The sequence below is a fragment of the Aythya marila genome (genome assembly GCF_965140915.1).
Source record: "Aythya marila genome assembly, chromosome: 14".
Lineage (NCBI taxonomy): Eukaryota > Metazoa > Chordata > Aves > Anseriformes > Anatidae > Aythya > Aythya marila.
Genome location: NC_139055.1, coordinates 1,536,079 through 1,555,108, shown reverse-complemented (window position 1 = coordinate 1,555,108; position 19,030 = coordinate 1,536,079). Strand labels below are relative to the sequence as shown.

At 36.6% G+C, this 19,030-nt stretch overlaps 1 protein-coding gene across 1 annotated transcript in view; it reads left to right on the top strand.

The window, feature by feature from the left end:
* The window catches only part of GABRB2 (gamma-aminobutyric acid type A receptor subunit beta2), a 162,029-nt gene that overhangs the window by 95,731 nt on the left and 47,268 nt on the right, over positions 1-19,030 (top strand). The gene's annotated exons all lie outside the window — the stretch shown is intronic.

The window sequence follows — 19,030 nt, the reverse complement described above, 5'->3', positions numbered from 1 at the left end:
CCAGATGGATTAGTAATTTGTGGCACAAGGATTAACAAAAGTTATTCTGTTTTGATGGACAATTTTCAGCTTTAAAAGTCTCATTCAAAGGCGTTGGAGTTCATGTGAGGAGCATGAGGATTATTATCAGTTTTTTATCCCCCTTTACTGCTGAGCTATGTTGCAGCTTGTTTCCATTTATAAAAGATAGCAAGAGGCCAGAATTGTTTTTGCAATAGGTGTTTTGTGGTTTGCATGTTTTTCTAGACCCTATTCTGTAGTTAAGCTTTCAATTCATGCAATGCAGTTTATTATATATACTGATTTAATAGCTGGACTGTCTATCAAGTTTTCCATGTCAATAAATCTTGTGTTATGAAATAAAATTTCCAGTATCTTTTCAATGTATAGTCTTTAGGGTACTATAAGCACTTGAGAAAAAAAACTACTCATCATCACTTATATAAAGACAATATTGTAAATATGCAATACTTGATGTTAATGAAGAACAGCACTTTCAAGATACATTTCCTTTTCCAGGAGAATCATAGGTAATAGATGGGGTCTATTATTGAGGTGAATGCAGCAAGCAAAATGAAAAGTAATGTCATTAAGATACAGTATGAAAAAATGTGTGTTTTTAAAATAGCATTTATTTTAAAACATTATGGGATTTCTGCATGAGAAAAGTGATCATAGCTTGTACTACAGTCTGGCAAGAGCTTGGTAAAGCTTCTTTCTCCTGTTTTAGAAAGCATTTAAGAATATGTTTTAAATTTGTGTCCAGGTTTCATTCATTTTAATGTAACTGAAAGACATGACAATCTCTTCCTGAATTGCACTGGTGATACTGCTGTTTGAAATAATTTACATGCCTGAAGTAAGCAAAAAAAATTTTTATCATTAAAATTCACCCCTTCTATATGTTGACATGCACAGCCTCTAGAAGTCAGCCCACTTCTACTAGTAATGTGAGAGAATTCTGTACAGACTAACTGTATTCTGGCTTACAGAGATTCTTGACACTGTTTATTCATGCAGTATGAAAAATACAGAATTTGTTACATCATAGAAAGGGTGGGGGGTTAATTTCCCATAGTGGTTAGGATAGGACAGCTCCTCTGTGGATCTCTTAGCTCTGTTGCAGCCTTGCAAAAGTAAAAAAGAATTCTAAAATATGATACTGTATGTAGCTAGTCTGCCTTTGACTGTAGTAAAAAGGGTCATTAAAGAATGAGGATAGAATGAGGCTTTGAAAAACTTTATTGCTGCTTTAGAAAATTATTACTCTTTACCATGTCACTCTGTCCAGGTAAAAACCTGAGTCTGTCTAATCATTATAAATTGCTTCAGACAAAATGCTAGTAGGCAGTTGGGTAGAATAAATAAGAATGAAAGTGACTTTGAGTCATTTTATGCAGGTACTCACTTCTTTAAACTCACTTCTTTAAACTATTTGCATGCTGAAAGTATCATAGTTTCTTGGCCTGCTGGTTCTGTTTCATACCTGTTTCATTACTGCTTTCTTGTGATGTTTACAAACACTCTAAATTCCATTGTAAGTGTTTTCATGGCCAAGAAGGCATAAAATTATACTCATTGTTTATGTCAACAGTCTTCTCCCCCCCTCTTTTTTTTTTTTTTGTTTCAAGCTTAATGTCTTCCCCACCACTGCTGTGACCCTCACAATGTATTTAAGGAAGGTAGTCTTAATTTCTCATAGCCTTCATTTCATGAAACTTGAATGTGCTGGTCTCTTTTAGCTTTTTCATGCAAGTGCATTCAGTGATTCTATGTTAAGAGAAATGCAGAACTAGCTAATACTGGTTTCTACAACTGCTATAGTTTATCATCCTTCTTTATGAATAAATCCATACCACAAACTGTATCCCAGATGAAATCTGTATTGCATTTACCCTGCCCTTTTTTCCAAGAGCGACCTTTGCCTTTTTTCATAACTGCATAACTTCCATAGGCGGTAGCCATTCCTGGAACATTACAGTAAGATTTTGCCTTCACTCATCTTCCATCAGTGGGATCTAGCTCTTGATAGAAATATTTTTGCGTAGTTCAAAGAACATGTGACTTAGCATTTCATAACACTTTTCACATAAATCAGTGTTCTTAATTTTGCTACAGTCCTCAAAGTTATCAAGTTTTTGGTATTTTAGTTCTGATCATCTGACCAGCACCTGCATATTTTGTTTCATTAAGAATATCCTTCACACACAAACACTAAATAATATTAATGGTAACAAAGATCATGATGATCTTCTTATGATGATCTTATGATCATTCTCTATACTGAGCACTATCTAATATTTCAATGCAGTACAATTTCCTACATATTATTTATCAATCTTTACTGTTCTTTGTCTGTTCTCAGATAGTCCTATATCAAATGTTTTCATAAATTCCAGGTTAGTTGTACTTTGCATAGAAACGTAGTTATCAGCTAGCCAGAACCTTTATGAGTTATGTCATGATGGCTTTTATCCAAGTTCCATGCACATCGACGTCTTTAAAGTTCTTCCATTCTTTCACTGCTTCTGTCTTATTGATGCCAGTCGACTTTTTTCTTGTTATATGCCTGGATTATGTTTTATCACATAACATTGTGTTTACTGAATTTTGGGTCCAGTGTCAAATTTTTGTAAATCTAGATTTACATAAACCTAGATGAATCTACAAATTAGGAATTATGGCAGAAAAGGGTTTTATGGTAAAGCTAAAACATAAAATGGGGAAGGATGTATCATTTGTTAGATACAAGAGGCAGTATTTTACCCGTTTCAGTTTAAATTAGTAGTGACAAGATTAGATACTGAAAGCGTAAGAGAGGACTATTCCTCACTGGTTCAAAGAGCCTTAGTTTTGAGAACTGAAATCTAATTTTTTTTTAACATATAGGCAGTTTACATCTCTGAACATTTTATTTTGATTTGCTCACACTTAAAAGGGGGCAGAAACATGTTGAATCTTTAGTTTTCCTAATATGTTTTTAAACCTGTACAATGTCTTTCACATCAGGGTATAATTTAGCTACTCTTCTCTTTCTTTTATCTCCCAAGATGCTGAATTGTGGGGATATAAAACCAGAAATCACTTTTATTGTGCATTCATTTCTTAGATACCCAGCTTGCAGGCAACAGAGTGTTTTTTTTCCTTGTTACTTGAATTTTGACTTGTCTCAGTAAAATGCCTCTCCTTTCTGCTCTGTACAACTGCCACTGAAGTATGAATGATGTTTCTGATGATGCTCTAGAATACTTATATTTCTCTCCTGTCTCCTGCCTTTCTGGAGTTGTAACTGTTGAAGGAATTCCTTAGCTAATCAGCCTAAAGAATAGAGGGAGCTAAAAGGCAAAAAGAAGCACGAGGGAGTTTGCAGAATACTGGTTCATACTGATATTCTTTACTGAGAGGGTTGTGAGGCATTGGAATGGGCTGCCCAGGGAAGTGGTGGAGTCACCATCCCTGGAGGTCTTTAAAAGAGGTTTAGATGTTGAACTTAGTGATATGGTTTAGTGGAGGTCTCGTTAGTGTTAGGTCAGAGGTTGGACTCAGTGATCTTGAGGTCTCACAGAATCACAGAATCACAGAATTTTCTAGGTTGGAAGAGACCTCAAGATCATCGAGTCCAACCTCTGACCTAACGCTAACAGTCCCCACTAAACCATTTCCCTAAGCTCTACATCTAAACGTCTTTTGAAGACTTCCAGGGATGGTGACTCCACCACTTCCCTGGGCAGCCTGTTCCAGTGCCTCACAACCCTTTCAGTGAAGAAGTTCTTCCTAACATCTAACCTAAAAGTCCCCTGGCACAACTTAAGCCCATTCCCCCTTGTCCTGTCACCAGGCACATGGGAGAACAGGCCAACCCCCACCTTGCTACAGCCTCCCTTGAGGTACCCATAGAGAGCGATAAGGTCGCCCCTGAGCCTCCTCTTCTCCAGGCTGAACAAGCCCAGCTCCCTCAGACACTCCTCGTAGGACTTGTTCTCCAGGCCCCTCACCAGCTTCGTTGCCCTTCTCTGGACCCGCTCAAGCACCTCAATGTCCTTCTTGTAGCGAGGGGCCCAAAACTGAACACAGTACTCGAGGTGCAGCCTCACCAGAGCTGAGTACAGGGGGACGATCACCTCCCTAGCCCTGCTGGTCACACTGTTCCTGATACAAGCCAGGATGCCGTTGGCCTTCTTGGCCACCTGAGCACACTGCTGGCTCATATTCAGCTGACTATCCACCATCACTCCCAGGTCCTTCTCTGCCAGGCAGCTCTCCAACCATTCCTCTCCCAGCCTGTAGCTCTGCTTGGGGTTATTGCGCCCCAGGTGCAGGACCCGGCACTTGGCCTTGTTGAACTTCATGCAGTTGACCTCAGCCCATCGGTGCAGCCTATGCAGTCTCTTCCAACCTAGACAATTCTGTGATTCTGTGATTCTGTGATATAAATAAGATATCATATTGTAACTCCTCTAGCATTACAGAGAGAAATTATTGTGATTTGAATATTTTCCAATGTAAATATTCAATATTCATCTAGTACATTTTGACTGTTGTTAACTTTAATTACACAGTGACACAAAAGGACATTAAAATTCACGTCAACTCTTTATTTTTTGACAACATGTTAGGCATAGCTGTATTTGTTATATTGTGGTGTAATTCAGAAAATGCTTGCTTTGTGACAGTGATATTTTAAAATTTTCTTTGTTGTTCTTGAATAAACAAAACCACACTGAGTCTCACCTTAGAAGCATAGTCTCAGAAAAGTTTTCCATAGTTTATTAAAGATATGGCAAAAAAAAAAAAAAAAAAAAAAAAAAAAGCAGCATATGAAAGCCCTACTGTCTGAAGCCACAGCAAACAGGCAGTTTGCATATACGGGGGGGGGAAGGGGCGGGGGGGGTAGGGGCGGGGGGCGGAAAGGGAGTGTTTTGGTGAAAAATGAAGAATTATTGTTTTGGGACCTTTCTTTTATTTAACAGCTAGGGGCATTTGGACCAGGAATTAATTAAATTATTTTATCTGTATCATGGCAAAAAGGCAACAGTAACACACTAAATAAGACCAGTTTAAAACTTCCATTGTATAAGAATCTAGAAAAAGGCAGGAAGAACAAAGGCAAAAGTGTATCATTCCTCCCAGTGACTGTGTATCAAACACTTTCTAATCAGATCCTCTGAAAGCCCATCACCAAGAGAAACGAGTAATTTTTGTATGTTGAAGGTCAGTTTATAAGCACATTTAAAGCTTTAGAAAGAAATAAAAGTTGCCTATTGCTGAAGTTTTGAGTACTTTGCAGACAGCTGCTCTGGTCAGAAATCAGAGCTATAATCAAGGTATATAAAATGGTAGAACTGCAGGAGCTGACCAGGCAGTACCCTTCTGGGTTAGAGGTGGATCTGTCTGATACCAGGTGAGAGACTCTGCTTATCCCTGGGAAATGGGATGTTCAGCAGAGGAGGGTACCTCTGCTGGAAGTGAATATGTCACTTCCAACATTTACACAGTAAGTGGAAAGCTGAATATGTGACGTTAGGACCATTAAAGGTTAGAATCTTTATAGTGGTTCGTTTAATTTTCTTTTCATTTGTCAAGTTTAGCATGTAACCTGTTCTCTTCAACCCTTCAATTAAGTATTTTTTGCTTAGTAGCTGTTGTACAGGGAGAATATTCTTCTATCAGGAGAAGTTAACCTTATTTTCAAAGTGCTCCTTTCTCCTTCTTGTTTATCATCTATATGTTTGCATGTCTTAATTTAGATTCTGTGACAATCCAGCCTACACAGTACTTTGATAGGAGGAAAAGATGCATTAATAAATAGTCATGAATTCTTCCTCTGTATCCATACACTGTCCATTTCAGCATCATCAACTTGTAATGTGGCTTCCTCGGGATAGGTACTCCAGTCTTTATTTTTGCATAGTAATTTCATCTCAGTTCTATTGAGAAGAGAAGAAAAGAAAATAGATTTAAATTCAGTGATGTAATGCATACTGTCAAACATGACTCCTTTTCAGTGTGTAGATGTATGATCTTCAGTAAGGGCTAAAAAAATACCAACAAAAATGGTAAATGTTTCTTCTGGCTAGTCTGAAGAAGGGAAGGATGTTTAGACTAACCATCAGTACACATGTGTATATGACTGGGGCAGGTTCTGTACAAGTGAACCGCTGTTTGTAATGTTTTGATAACCAAGCATGAGCAATGACCTCTAGGGACTTTGGTCAGGCTTTTCAGACAAAAACTCAAGTAACATCCAAAGTAATTTTTTCCTATTACCTATTATTATGGGGACACAAGAAGGAAGTACTCTCTCTTATTTTCTTTATTTCTAATTGCATCTTTACAACATTCTGCATCTTGGAAGCACTCATAACACAAATAAAAGCATGTACTTTTTGCAAATCAATAAAGAAAAATGAATAAAGGGATTCAAGATACTAATATCCAGTTTCTGCTTATCAGCATGGGACAATATAGGCAATGTAGTTTTCCACAAAGAAATTTATAGCTTGAAGCTCATTTTTATATCATTTTACAGATGAATGTGAAGAATATATAGAATCATAAAGATTCAGAGACAAAATGCAGTTTTAAAACTTCTAAAGCATTTTGCCTTTCATAGCTAGTCTATGAAAGGCCAAATTCAAAGTGCTCGTATTCAAAGAGCGCCATTTTCATTTGCTAAAGGGTTTGGAAAAAAATAAAGGTCTATGAGAATATCTCTGATGATCTTGGGGAAAAAAAAAAAAAAAAGTTACCCAAGAGAAAAGAATGTCTTTCTAGCATCTTTTCTGATAATCCTCTATACAATAAATTATGTGAAATAGGGGAAAACTGATGGGATTGGCACTTTACAATCCTGTTTCTAGAAAGTATGAATTTTACAAGGTAAATATTCATTTTTTATCTTTTTTTTTTTTTTTTTTTAACTGGATAGTAGGATCTCTGTTATACTATCACACACTTAAAGTAAATATTTTTGTAGGTCTAGAGTTTTTTGAAACAACTTGTACCTGGTGATTTCCCTGAAAGTAAGAGGCATTTATAAGAGTTATTGGAAAGGTCATGTAGAATACTGTTCTATATTTTAGCTCCATGCAGTGTATAACCTGAGATTATTATTTTTCTTGGATTACATTTTATTAGAATTTTGCTGTACTGAAAATGCTTTAAAGTCTTGATTCAGTCCATAGGCAATTCAGGCAGAATCTTTGCTGTAGATTGAGTCAACTGGTGATGTTAATTGCACAAAAGCTGAGTTGAGCAGTATAGCTTGTTCACCTCTGTTTTTTTCTTTCACTTGCTTTCAGTTATTTTTGTTCAGTTCCTCTTTATTCCGTAGTGGTAGTTCAGGCTGTTCAAATTCAACCTGTAGCTAGAAAATATGAGCTTTCTGATACTGAATGCAGTTTCATTTTCCTAGTTCTTCTGTAGCTTAAGAAATATTTCTGGTACATACTTAATAATATGAGTGGCATAAATATTTGAAATACTGTCCAAAATTATTTGGATGGAAATTCAAGAGTTCGATCTTTTGTTTATGAAAGTTCTATCTGTTAGATAAATATATTTCATAGCTTTTTCATGCTATATTTCTTTAAAGTCAAAATTGAATGGGAAGACTATTTATATTACTATAAGTTTTCTCAAAAATGTTTTGTGAAAAAACATGCATCTAAGAAAGGTCTTAGTAGTTTGAGAGAATCATAAAAATTACAGTCTCAATCGTTTATTTTCTGTTTATGTTCAGTGTAAATTTTAATGGGGGGAGGGAGGAGAAGTTTTGTTTTTTGTTTTTTTGTTTTTTTGTTTTTTCTTTTTATTATTATTAATGTATGCTTATATTTTAAGACATACATCCAGAATAATTCAAGATGGAAGCGACCTCAGGAGGTCTCTCTTCCAACCTCCTGCTCAAAACAGGGTCAGCTCTAATTTCAGACCAAGTTGCTCGGGGCTTTGTCCAGTCTGGTCTTGAAAATCTCAAAAGATGAAGAATAAAAAAAAATCCTCGCTAGGCAACCTGTTCCAGAATATGGCCGTCCTAAAGAAGTTTCACAGCAGCTGTGGAAAGGGAAATATTTGCTTTATATTTTATCATGTACTGGCTGCATCTGCCTCGGAAAGAATTATTTATTTTTATTAAACTGAAATAGAATGCAAGTGTTGTGCAAACTGACTTGTAAGAATATAATTTATAAGTCGTATAACTGAATGATATCAGAATGCTCTGGAAAAAAATCATATACTGTACAAGTAGCCCTATAAATTGATAAAGACATCTTTGAGTTAATGAAATAAAGTTTTCTTTCTGTTTTTGATCTGGTCCATATTTCTTGATCCCATGATATGTAAACCTTTCCACCATCAAATAAGAATTCTTTTCCCCTGATAATAGCAAAAGAATTTTCAGTAGAATGACTGTAAAAAGTTTCTTTTTTATATACATCTAAAAGGCAATTCTTTATATTTTGCAACTGCACAATGCACAAGTCATCTTTATTGTGTATGGAGCACACATCTGGATAATCTGCTCTGTAGGAATGCATTGGAATGCATTCCTTTAAGTCATAGCTTTGGAATTTGTGATATGTAATCTTCAACTCTTCAGTTGCAGAAAAATCCACTACTTACATTATATACATGTATCATATGGCCTTATAACACATCTTGTGGTTGATGTGTTACCATAGCCAGAAGCTGAGATGTTATGAGTCCAGGCAATAATCTTACATAATAACAGGAAAACAAAACAACAAACAAGCAAAGGAGGATTTGGTCGAGGTCAGTATTTAGCCTTAAGAATGGACCTTTCCACTTTGACATTGGATGTGTGAAGGTACTGTGCTCTAGATGAGATTACACAATATTGAAACTGTTTTGTAGTTGTCTGTGATGGAGTGAAATACTGTGCTGTTTGATTTGATACGCTATTGATTTGAGAAAGATGCTTATCCAAGGATTTGATGTTGTTTTTTTATATCCTAATATAAGTTCCTGGTGAAATCACAACTCTTGTTCTGTTTTCTGAAATGGTTAATTGACAATCAGTCTGTATTAGAAGTGTCTATGTGTTCACTAGCAGACAGCTTTATTTGAGGCAAAGGCCTGTTGTAGGCTGCTACAAGAATTATTTTCATTTAAGTACAGCTGAGTTTTACTGTTTGGGAGCTCATCTGCACACATCTGGGTCTCTTCAAATGAGCAGTTTTTCTCTTCACCACAGTCTGGAATGATCAAGTCTCTTCAACCCACTTCTGGAAGAATGACCTGTACCACAACATCTCCCAGACAAGCTGAAATACTGGTAAGTTAAGTTTTGTTTGTGAATTTTGCTTTTATTCTTCTGTTTATTGTTTGTCTAAACCTTTGTAACCTTTTATCTGACAGGTGTTATATCACTGTTTTGGGGAAGTTTTTGGACGGGGTCCAAGAACACAAAGTGAATCCTTCTTTTCCTCTTTACCTGCTGTTCCTTGGCATCTTTGCAGAGCCAAAATGAGTAATATCAACATTAACATTGGTAACTCTGGTCAGAATTGTTGTCCTAGGGAGGGCATATATGTCAAGGAACTTCTCATTCTTCATATACATCTAACACAGATTTAGCAACATATGCATGGGAGCAGATGAGCATCAAAGGAATGGATAATGCTACAAGTGTAATGCATTTATACTGTAAGTTTCTTCCATTGTTGTGGTGTAATTGGTGTTAATGGTCCTGTGTACACTTACTAACTAAAGCATTCATTTCCTTTCAGGTTTCAAGAATGACCTTGTGCAGGTCTAGAAAGACCTACAGTCTTATTAGGTAAATGTATGTTGCTTTCCTCTTGCAAAAGCTAGCTAAGATCTTATCCAAGTTTGTTCTGTTGTTTACCAAGAGGAACTACCTTGTGTTCATCTATGGTTTTTTGTTTACTTGTTTTCAGTTATGGAGAGGATTAAAGAGGTGGGCTTCACATTTGCTCTGAAGGAAGAAAAACCTACATCTCACTATACGTCCAAAATTCTTATTGTAGCCTAAAATATACTATATACAGCATAGCCTTCTATTTGTACTCTATAATGACTCTTCATGTGCTGCTAATAATACTATGGAATTGGTTTTATGAGTATAGAAAACTTACTTTCATTATAAAATCACAAAATATGTTAACTTTTCTAAAGAAATAAAATTGGGATTTTAACTAATGTCTCTGTCTGTTTCATTATAAAGGAGTTCTAAACACACTAAAACACAGGAAACTAAGTCTACAAAGAGAAGATGACCACACGATTTGAATCCCCGCCAGTTAATTTTTTTCTTTCATATACCAATTTAAAAAGTCATCTTTCTATTTTGGATGGGAGATTTTGAAAGTGATGTAAATATAAGTAGCATCTGTGCTGTGCATGTCACTGTCAGTTTGTGCTACTGAGTAATGCATGTACAGACTTTTAGTCTTTTTTTTTTTTCTTTCAACATCCATCTTTCTGCAAAAGACCAGTGTGCTTCTTTTTGCACACATTGGCGTATGTACTTGCTGTGCCTTGAAACTACTCAGGGCCAGATTATTCTGTGGCTGGATGCCAACTTGCTTTTTATCTTAAGGAACACATAGGTGACATTTGATAAATTAGATCATTGTGCCTGTTATAAATTATATGGTTATAATTTTTGACTGGACATCAAATTGTAAATACATTGGTGTAACTGTCATTTAAGGATGATTTCATCGTTATAATAGCCATGTATGAACAGGCCTCTTAACATGGTCTTATACTTTAGAACATATCTTTAAATGAGTTGCTTTTACAGGAAATTCTCTTGTCTAATTACAGCTTGAGCTTTGATCATCAAGGAATGCCGAATCAGAGTTGAGAACTGGGGCCAGGGTGCTTTATCCACAGCTCTGTTACTGCTGTTCAGAGCAAGGGTATCTTCTGACTGTCTAGTGACCTTGTGAAAGTCAGCCAGTCTCTGTTGCCATTCAGTTTTTTAACTTGTTCTGGTTTTGAAGTGTACATAAGCAAACTTTTTTTGTTTTTGAAAAAAAAAAAAAGTAGAAAAGAGAAAAGTGGAGTTCCACTTTAGTCCACAATTTGCTTCATAGACCTCAAGGTAGAGTATTGCAAATACAGATAACAGTTTCACACCTGTCCTTTTCAACAATTCCTCATGATAATGTTGTAAACTTAAATTAAAGGCTTGTGATTTTAAAATATTTCACATATGGTCTTTTTTGCTTTAAAAAAAAACATCAGGAAAGCTTGTCAGCAATTTACTGTGGGGAGTGAGAAGGCAACAAAGAAGTGGACTGTTGATTCTTAAGTTTTGTTTGAATTATTTTTATCCACCCTATTAGGCAAGCAAAATTTCACAATTCCATGCTGAGACAAAGCCACAGCTCAACTTATGAAAACATTCTGCTTGTAAACGTAGACAATAGTTGCAAATTTTAGGACTTCCAATCTTATCTTATTTGGGCTATTTGGATCACACTTACTTAAGCTGATAACCTGTATGCCTAGGATGTGGTCAAGCTTGTTTGATTGAGCTTCTGCAGGGAAGAATTTTGATAAATGTGTTCAAAGCTGTAAAACCTGAGTTTTTGATTTAGGATTCCAGCTTTTCAAAAGACATCAGAAAAGTGCTTTTTTTTTTTTTTTTTTTTTTTTTTAAAAAAAAAAAAAAAAAGATATATGGAATTGAACAGAAAGGAAAAGAAAAAAATCATTTAGTGGAAGAGGGAGACTTTTTACAGATGCAATGTTCTAAAGTACTTTGAGATATCTTGATGCAAATGATACATAACCAAATTATTTCAGTGACAGTAAGATTAGACTGCTACTATTTCCTAAAGCATTTTTTACAAGTACTTCAGTACTGATTTTTTTAAATACTCTGTGAGAGAGAAAGATTGAGAGAGATCGCTTAATAAAGTCAATAAAATCAAAAATTTTAGCTTGACATTATTTTACATTATTTAGAAAATTGTTTTCACAACTTAGTAAATTAGTGCTTGTACCCGTGCTGTTGTAAAAAAAAAAAAAAAAAAAAAAAAAAAAAAAAAAAGTGTGGATGCTTTTTAAATTAATCTCTTGCATCTTTGTCATAGAACTTATTCTGTAGAAGAAGAAATAATAATGTGGAGTTTAGAAACATGTCAAAGTTTGATCAGCATGCATATTTAAATCTAGGAAAATTATTTCACTTTTTATCCATTATTTAAAAATGGAACAAGAGTTCTAATGCTGTATGTTAATTAGAAAAAAACATTCAGTATTCTGGTTCACAGCATTAGGTGTTGAAATTGTGAATCTTTATTACTCTCTTATTTAAATATCCATCCAGAGGCATTAATGTATTGACAAAAACTGAATTAATTCTATTCTAGACTTACTTCTGTTTCACCTAGATTTTTTAACAGATACCACAGTAATTTAAACGATGAGGTGACTATTTTGATTCAATTGTGTGAACTATGTGACAGTGAGATAGGAATTGAGTCTTGTACCTTTCCCTATCAATGCATATGTGGTAACAGCATTACTTTTGTCTTTTTTACAGCTGGCATTCAGCAAAACTAAGTTTAGATCACAGACCAATTCTGATGGTGACATAAAATTGGTGTCTGTGGAGGGGTCTTAGAATCACTTGGTTCCAGGATTGAGTATTGAGTTAAGGCATTTATCAGACGCTGTATATGAAATGTATAACTAATTTTTGTCTTAAAAGCAGAAGAAATTGTCTATAATGCCTTTCTAGGTCAGTATGCTTAACAAAAAAATTAGCCTATATTTTTTCTTTCTTGAGACAAACCAGAGAAGAGGTGGGGACATGATGTCATGAACTCCAGTATGGTAAAGATAATAATTTAATTCAAAGATTCTCAGTTTGAGAGGTTTCTTTAGATTAGCAAAATGTAGCCCCTGTCATTGTACAGTAGCATTTGGGGATCTCATCAGGTTAGATGGCTGGATTTCTGATAGGTGACTCTAGTGTAGTGTTTTCTCAAACTTGGTTGCAAACACAATACAGTTTCTCTGGTTTAATTTCCTTTAACATGAAGTGATATTGGGCATGCATTTTGGTAAGATTTGATGAACAGAGTCATGCTGGAATTTGATCTTTTTTTTTTTTTTCTTTTTTTTTTTTTTTCCCCTCATTCAGCCATAGTGCTGGTTTCAGTAGCCAATATGTGCATACCTGGCTTTTAAAGCCAGAGTGTAAGGCAGCACCTCCAACAGAGTTCACCACAAAAATAAATAAATAGAAAACCATCAAAACCATCACCTTGAATTAATACAATGATATTAAGGTGGCTATTTGGAAATGAAAAGGATCTGAGAGTATTATTTGAGTGTCATCACGCAGCACTTACAGGGCATGCAGGCAATCAGGCCCAGTCAGCATGGGTTTATGAAAGGCAGATCCTGCTTGACGAACCTGATCTCCTTCTATGACAAAGTGACGCGCTTGGTAGATGAGGGAAAGACTGTGGATGTGGTCTACCTTGACTTCAGCAAGGCTTTTGACACCGTCTCCCACAGCATTCTCCTCCAGAAACTGGCTGCTCTTGGCTTGGACTGGCGCACGCTTCATTGGGTTAAAAACTGGCTGGATAGCTGGGCCCAAAGAGCTGTGGTGAATGGAGTCAAATCCAGTTGGAGGCCGGTTACTAGTGGCGTTCCCCAGGTCTCGGTGCTAGGGCTGGTCCTCTTTAATATCTTCATCGATGATCTGGACGAGGGCATTGAGTGTACCCTCAGGAAGTTCGCAGATGACACCAAGTTAGGTGCGTGTGTCGATCTGCTTGAGGGTAGGAAAGCTCTGCAGGAGGATCTGGATAGGCTGCACCGATGGGCCGAGGTCAACTGCATGAAGTTCAACAAGGCCAAGTGCCGGGTCCTCCACCTGGGGTGCAACAACCGCAAGCAGAGCTACAGACTGGGAGAGGAGTGGTTGGAAAGCTGCCAGGCAGAGAAGGACCTGGGAATGATGGTTGATAGTCGGCTGAATATGAGCCAGCAGTGTGCTCAGGTGGCCAAGAAGGCCAACGGCATCCTGGCTTGTATAAGAAACAGTGTGGCCAGCAGGGCTAGGGAGGTGATTGTCCCCCTGTACTCAGCTCTGGTGAGGCCGCACCTCGAGTACTGTGTTCAGTTTTGGGCCCCTCACTACAAGAAGGACATGGAGGTGCTTGAGCGAGTCCAGAGAAGGGCTACGGGTCTGGAGAACAAGTCCTACAAGGAGCGGCTGAGGGAGCTGGGCTTGTTCAGCCTGGAGAAGAGGAGACTCAGGGGTGACCTTATCGCTCTCTACAGGTACCTCAAAGGAGGCTGTAGCGAGGTGGGGGTTGGTCTATTCTCCCACATGCCTGGTGACAGGACGAGGGGGAATGGGCTTAAGTTGCGCCAGGGGAGTTTTAGGTTGGATGTTAGGAAGAACTTCTTTACTGAAAGGGTTGTTAGACATTGGAACAGGCTGCCCAGGGAAGTGGTGGAGTCCCCATCCCTGGAGGTCTTTAAAAGACGTTTAGATGTAGAGCTTAGTGATATGGTTTAGTGGAGGACTTGTTAGTGTTAGGTCAGAGATTGGACTTGGTGATCTTGAGGTCTCTTCCAACCTAGAAATTCTGTGATTCTGTGATTTAGAAACTATGTTATTTTGTGAAGTTATTAGGTTTTACAGGGAAAATAGAGTATTTTGAATGCAGCATGTTTTCTTTTAATACAGTGGTTTATCCAACCTAGAGCAGCTGCTTGTTTGTGTTTTGTATTCTTTTTTAATCCTTTTTTTCCCTTCAGGGATTTGGATGATTGTACAAAGTATTTTAGCCAGAAGGTAGAGTAAAGCTCCCTGGGGAGATTCCAGCTGGGACTGAAAATACAGCATTGTTGGTTCCACATGATCATGAGTTAACATGAGGCCACTTGACCAGCCAAAAATGAACTCAGTCTGTTAGAAAGGAGATAATACCTTATTTTAAGTGCTATTCCTATAGACCTATCTTTCTGTTATGACAAATATATCTCCAAATTTCCTAATTGGCTCATGAATATTGGCTATTTCATGAGTGTCTGACCTTTGAATAAGTGAGCTCAGCTATCAGCTCAAGTGCTATCATCCCTGGTAAGTTATTCAGAATAGATTAAAAACTGCTTCCAAAGGAAGGATAAATGTAAGCCTTAAATAATTATGAGGATGATGAGTAGGCAAGCCTTTTAGTTAGATCTTTCCTTATCTAAATTATTTTTCTATCCGTGATAAAAATATCAAAGTATGCTGTAAAAATATCTGAGCAAAATATAATAATCAGTTGCACAGAGGAAGATAATTAGCAGATAGTGTGCATCTGTTCTTACAGAGTCAAAGATGAAGGGCAGATGAGCTGATGTGGAGCTCTGTGTTCTTTAACCTGGACTATTTTCAGCCCCTTGGTTATCAGTATCTATCCACTGCATTGCAGCTCTCTTCAAAAAGGAGTATTTAACAGTAATTCAAGTGTTATTTTTCTGTGGTGCATCCCAGAGCGCACAAGGAACTTTAAAATTCTGATTTTACTTGTGATGGGAACGGCTGATGTTTCCCATTGAATGTGGATAAAGGAGTAGATGACACAGAGATGCAGAGTCCTTATCTCTCATTAAAATCTGACCCAAATAAACAGTGAGTAAGAACTCTTACCATTTAAAGATGCATGTATGAGAAGAGATGATCTCATCTAAAGACATTGTTACAACTGAAACATGATTTGAAAGTACCTCTGAGATGAATGTCTCCGGTCTCTTGCAATACCTATTATTGTTTGTGTGTGGTGACACCAAAAGCCTTTCACAAATGCATTTCAACTCCAAATAATTGCATGAGAAGTTGGGGGAAAAAAGTGTCATCTAAACTTTATTTTAAAGAAATCAGGTTACAAAGGTTTACCTGCAGAAACATGCTGCTGTCATCAGTGTGATATAGTGTGTAAATGATGTTTTTCTTTTATCGTCTGTTCAGAAAGGAACTTGTGCAATCTCTTCTTGATGGATATTGTTAGACTTCAAGTTGGGAGTCTGCTTTGAATCACCACCATCCAGAGAAGGCAGATTTTGGTGCTTTGTGACATCTTCAGGTGACCCATCCACAGGGACTATAGGAGTAGACCACTAGCTTTGGCATCAGTGCCTCAGTGTATGCAGCATGAAACCCTTCCTGATATTTCCAAAGTGATAAACAGACACATTTGAAAATACAACATTACAATTAAGGGAATAAATAAATAAATAAATAAATAAATAAATGCTAATTTATGAAACTGTTTTTTTTTTTTTTCAGAATATATGTAGCAATTTAGTAGTGTTTACTGGGTATCTGCAGCTCAGTTACATGTTATTACATTTTCAATTGATCAGGCTAGTATCATGGGATGTATGTGATCTAGAAATATTGGGATGTATGTAATCAGATAGATATCTCAGAAATTTCTGTTTTGCAAGGATAGATATACTGGCTTATGAAAGTGTGATTGTGCTTCCATAAATCTTGGTAATGGTTTAATATTTCATCTATAGGGCAGGTTTATTGTTCATTACTCACCCATTTTTTACTTTATCCTTAGGAACTATAGAACTTATCTGAAAACTGATGGCAATAAAGAATTATTTAAAAAAAAAAATGAGTTACTTTGAGGACATTTTAAGAAAGAAAAGCTGCCTTATTGGAGTTGATGCCTTACAGAGCATTTCCTCTTTTGTACGTAAAGAAATATGAGCATCTTGGTAAAGACTAACCATGTCAGTTCAAAGGTTATGAGGTTACCAGAATCAAGTATAAGCAGGTAATTTATATATAAATTAAAGTATTAAAGACTTTTTTTTGCCCCACCCTGAATAATAATAATAAAAAATAAATCTAATTTTGTTTCCCTTTTGATATAGTTGGTGGAGCAGGTAGAGTGGCTGATAGGAGGGCTCTGTGTCAGCAGCCCTCTGTCATATTTTCTTTTTAAAAAGCAACAATTTTCCTTCATCCCATTTGCCTTTTTTCATACACTTATGATTCACTGCTGTGTTCCTTATACAAAAAAAAAAAAGATGTCTTCTAGGATCTTACTGCAGATCCTCTGTTTCAGTGGCCTTGGTGTTTCCCTTACACTGTTTTGTAGTTGTTTTTCCCTGATCCCATGTTGATCCTATGTTTACTCTTTAAATTCAGCTTTCACTACTTTTCTTTTTACATGGCCAGTCTTAATTTCTCCATCTCTTCTGTTAAAGTATTTTAAAGTACCAGTCTTAGAACGTCAGATTTATTAAGAAAACCCCTTCTTGCTTATTTAATCTTCAATTTAGTAATGCAAGGGAACAGCTAACTTGACAAGTTCTCTCTTGTATTAGAGAAAGCTGAAGTAATCACAAACCTTTTCAACAATAAAAAATAAACTCTTGCCGCATGTCTGTAAAATTCCAGCTATTCTTAAAATGTCTGGATTCTTCCAAAGCTCAACAAAGTTCTTGTGGACTCACAGTCAAACAATTTAGTGATAAACCCTGCAATATCAGGATGGTAGGTTAGTACAAGCTTAGCTGTTTTAATCTGTCTATTGTAAACCAAGTTGACTACTCACATGTTCCCATGTTATTTCTAGACATGTTTGTTGCTTTAATTCCTTAAGATCTCCTCCATAATTTTGGGCATGTTAAATGTTCTGTGATGTTCGTCCATAGGTTTGAACAAACCTGAAATGTTTTCTTGGGTGTTTTCCTCAGAAATGTCTGCCTATAGAGGGTTATCCTTTTTGATCATGAAAGTGATTCTAGGCTGTTTGGATTTCTTGTTTGTCGTTCTATTTTTGATTGTCCTTTTATTATTCTACCTTGTTTTTTGTCATCATTTCCTGTTGTAGGAATAAATGCACAGATATACTTCCCTGTATGCATCTCTTAAGAGGTTTAGTAATATATACCCTACTTAGAAAAGGTATTTCTAGTTTTTTCCTTATTGCTTTTAATGATATATCCTGACCCAGTATCACTGGCACAAATACGGAATTACGCATTTTGTCTCTTTACTTTGCAACTTTATGGGGCAACTTTACAGGGAGTGTAATTTATACAACTGCTGAAAATTTCTTGCTGAATCTGTGATTGTTTTATAAATTCTTGTATTATAACAGGGGACTGATCTCCTTATGTGTTAAAACATTCACCAGAGTATTCATGAATCTAGCAGCACCGTGAGACCTTACACCCCCTGCTGCCCACTGAGTAGCCCGAGGCTGCTGCCAGCACAGTGGCACCATTAAAGGTACTGTCTCTAGAGAAAGATCACCTCTAGGCGGCCACAGTAAGAGCCAGAAATGTTTATGCTTTTAAATGAGCAACAGAACAGTTCGACCAATTATTACTGTTTTTTTTAATACCCTAGTCTGCAAAGCTGGACAGGTGTATCCTACATGGCCCCTACAGTGCAAATATTTCCTATTTGAACTGAACATTCCTTTTCATGAGTGCATCCCATGTGGTAGTGGCTGGACCACTTCTGAACAGTGGAATAGTTTGCTGGAGGCAGCCAATGTCCTATATTTTGACATTAATAAGGTTTCTGACATTGTCTCAAATGACTTTCTTATAAAGAATGTAGGAAAACACAGATCAGAGGGAACCATACTTGTAAAATAACACAAGGGACATGATTATGTAGTTAACTGGAGGGAAAGAATTTTGAATCAAGTCCATCTACAGTGTTTTCATTAATGATCTGAAAATAATGAAACTTGCCTAAACCTTTAAGCAGCTAGAAAGACTGAATTGGGTTTTAAAGGATCTCAGCTATCTGGAGAGGTGGCCTGAAATTATGAAATTCCAAATCTTACACCTAAGAATGGCACCCATCACAGAATTGGGAAAGGACGAGCTGGATGTCAATCCCTTGCCATAGTGGGAGGTGAACATCAACAAGAAAAGAAAACAAGCCCCCTCCCCACCCCGGGAAAAAAAAAAAAATTATATATATATATATATATATATACATACACACACACACACATATATATACACACATATATAT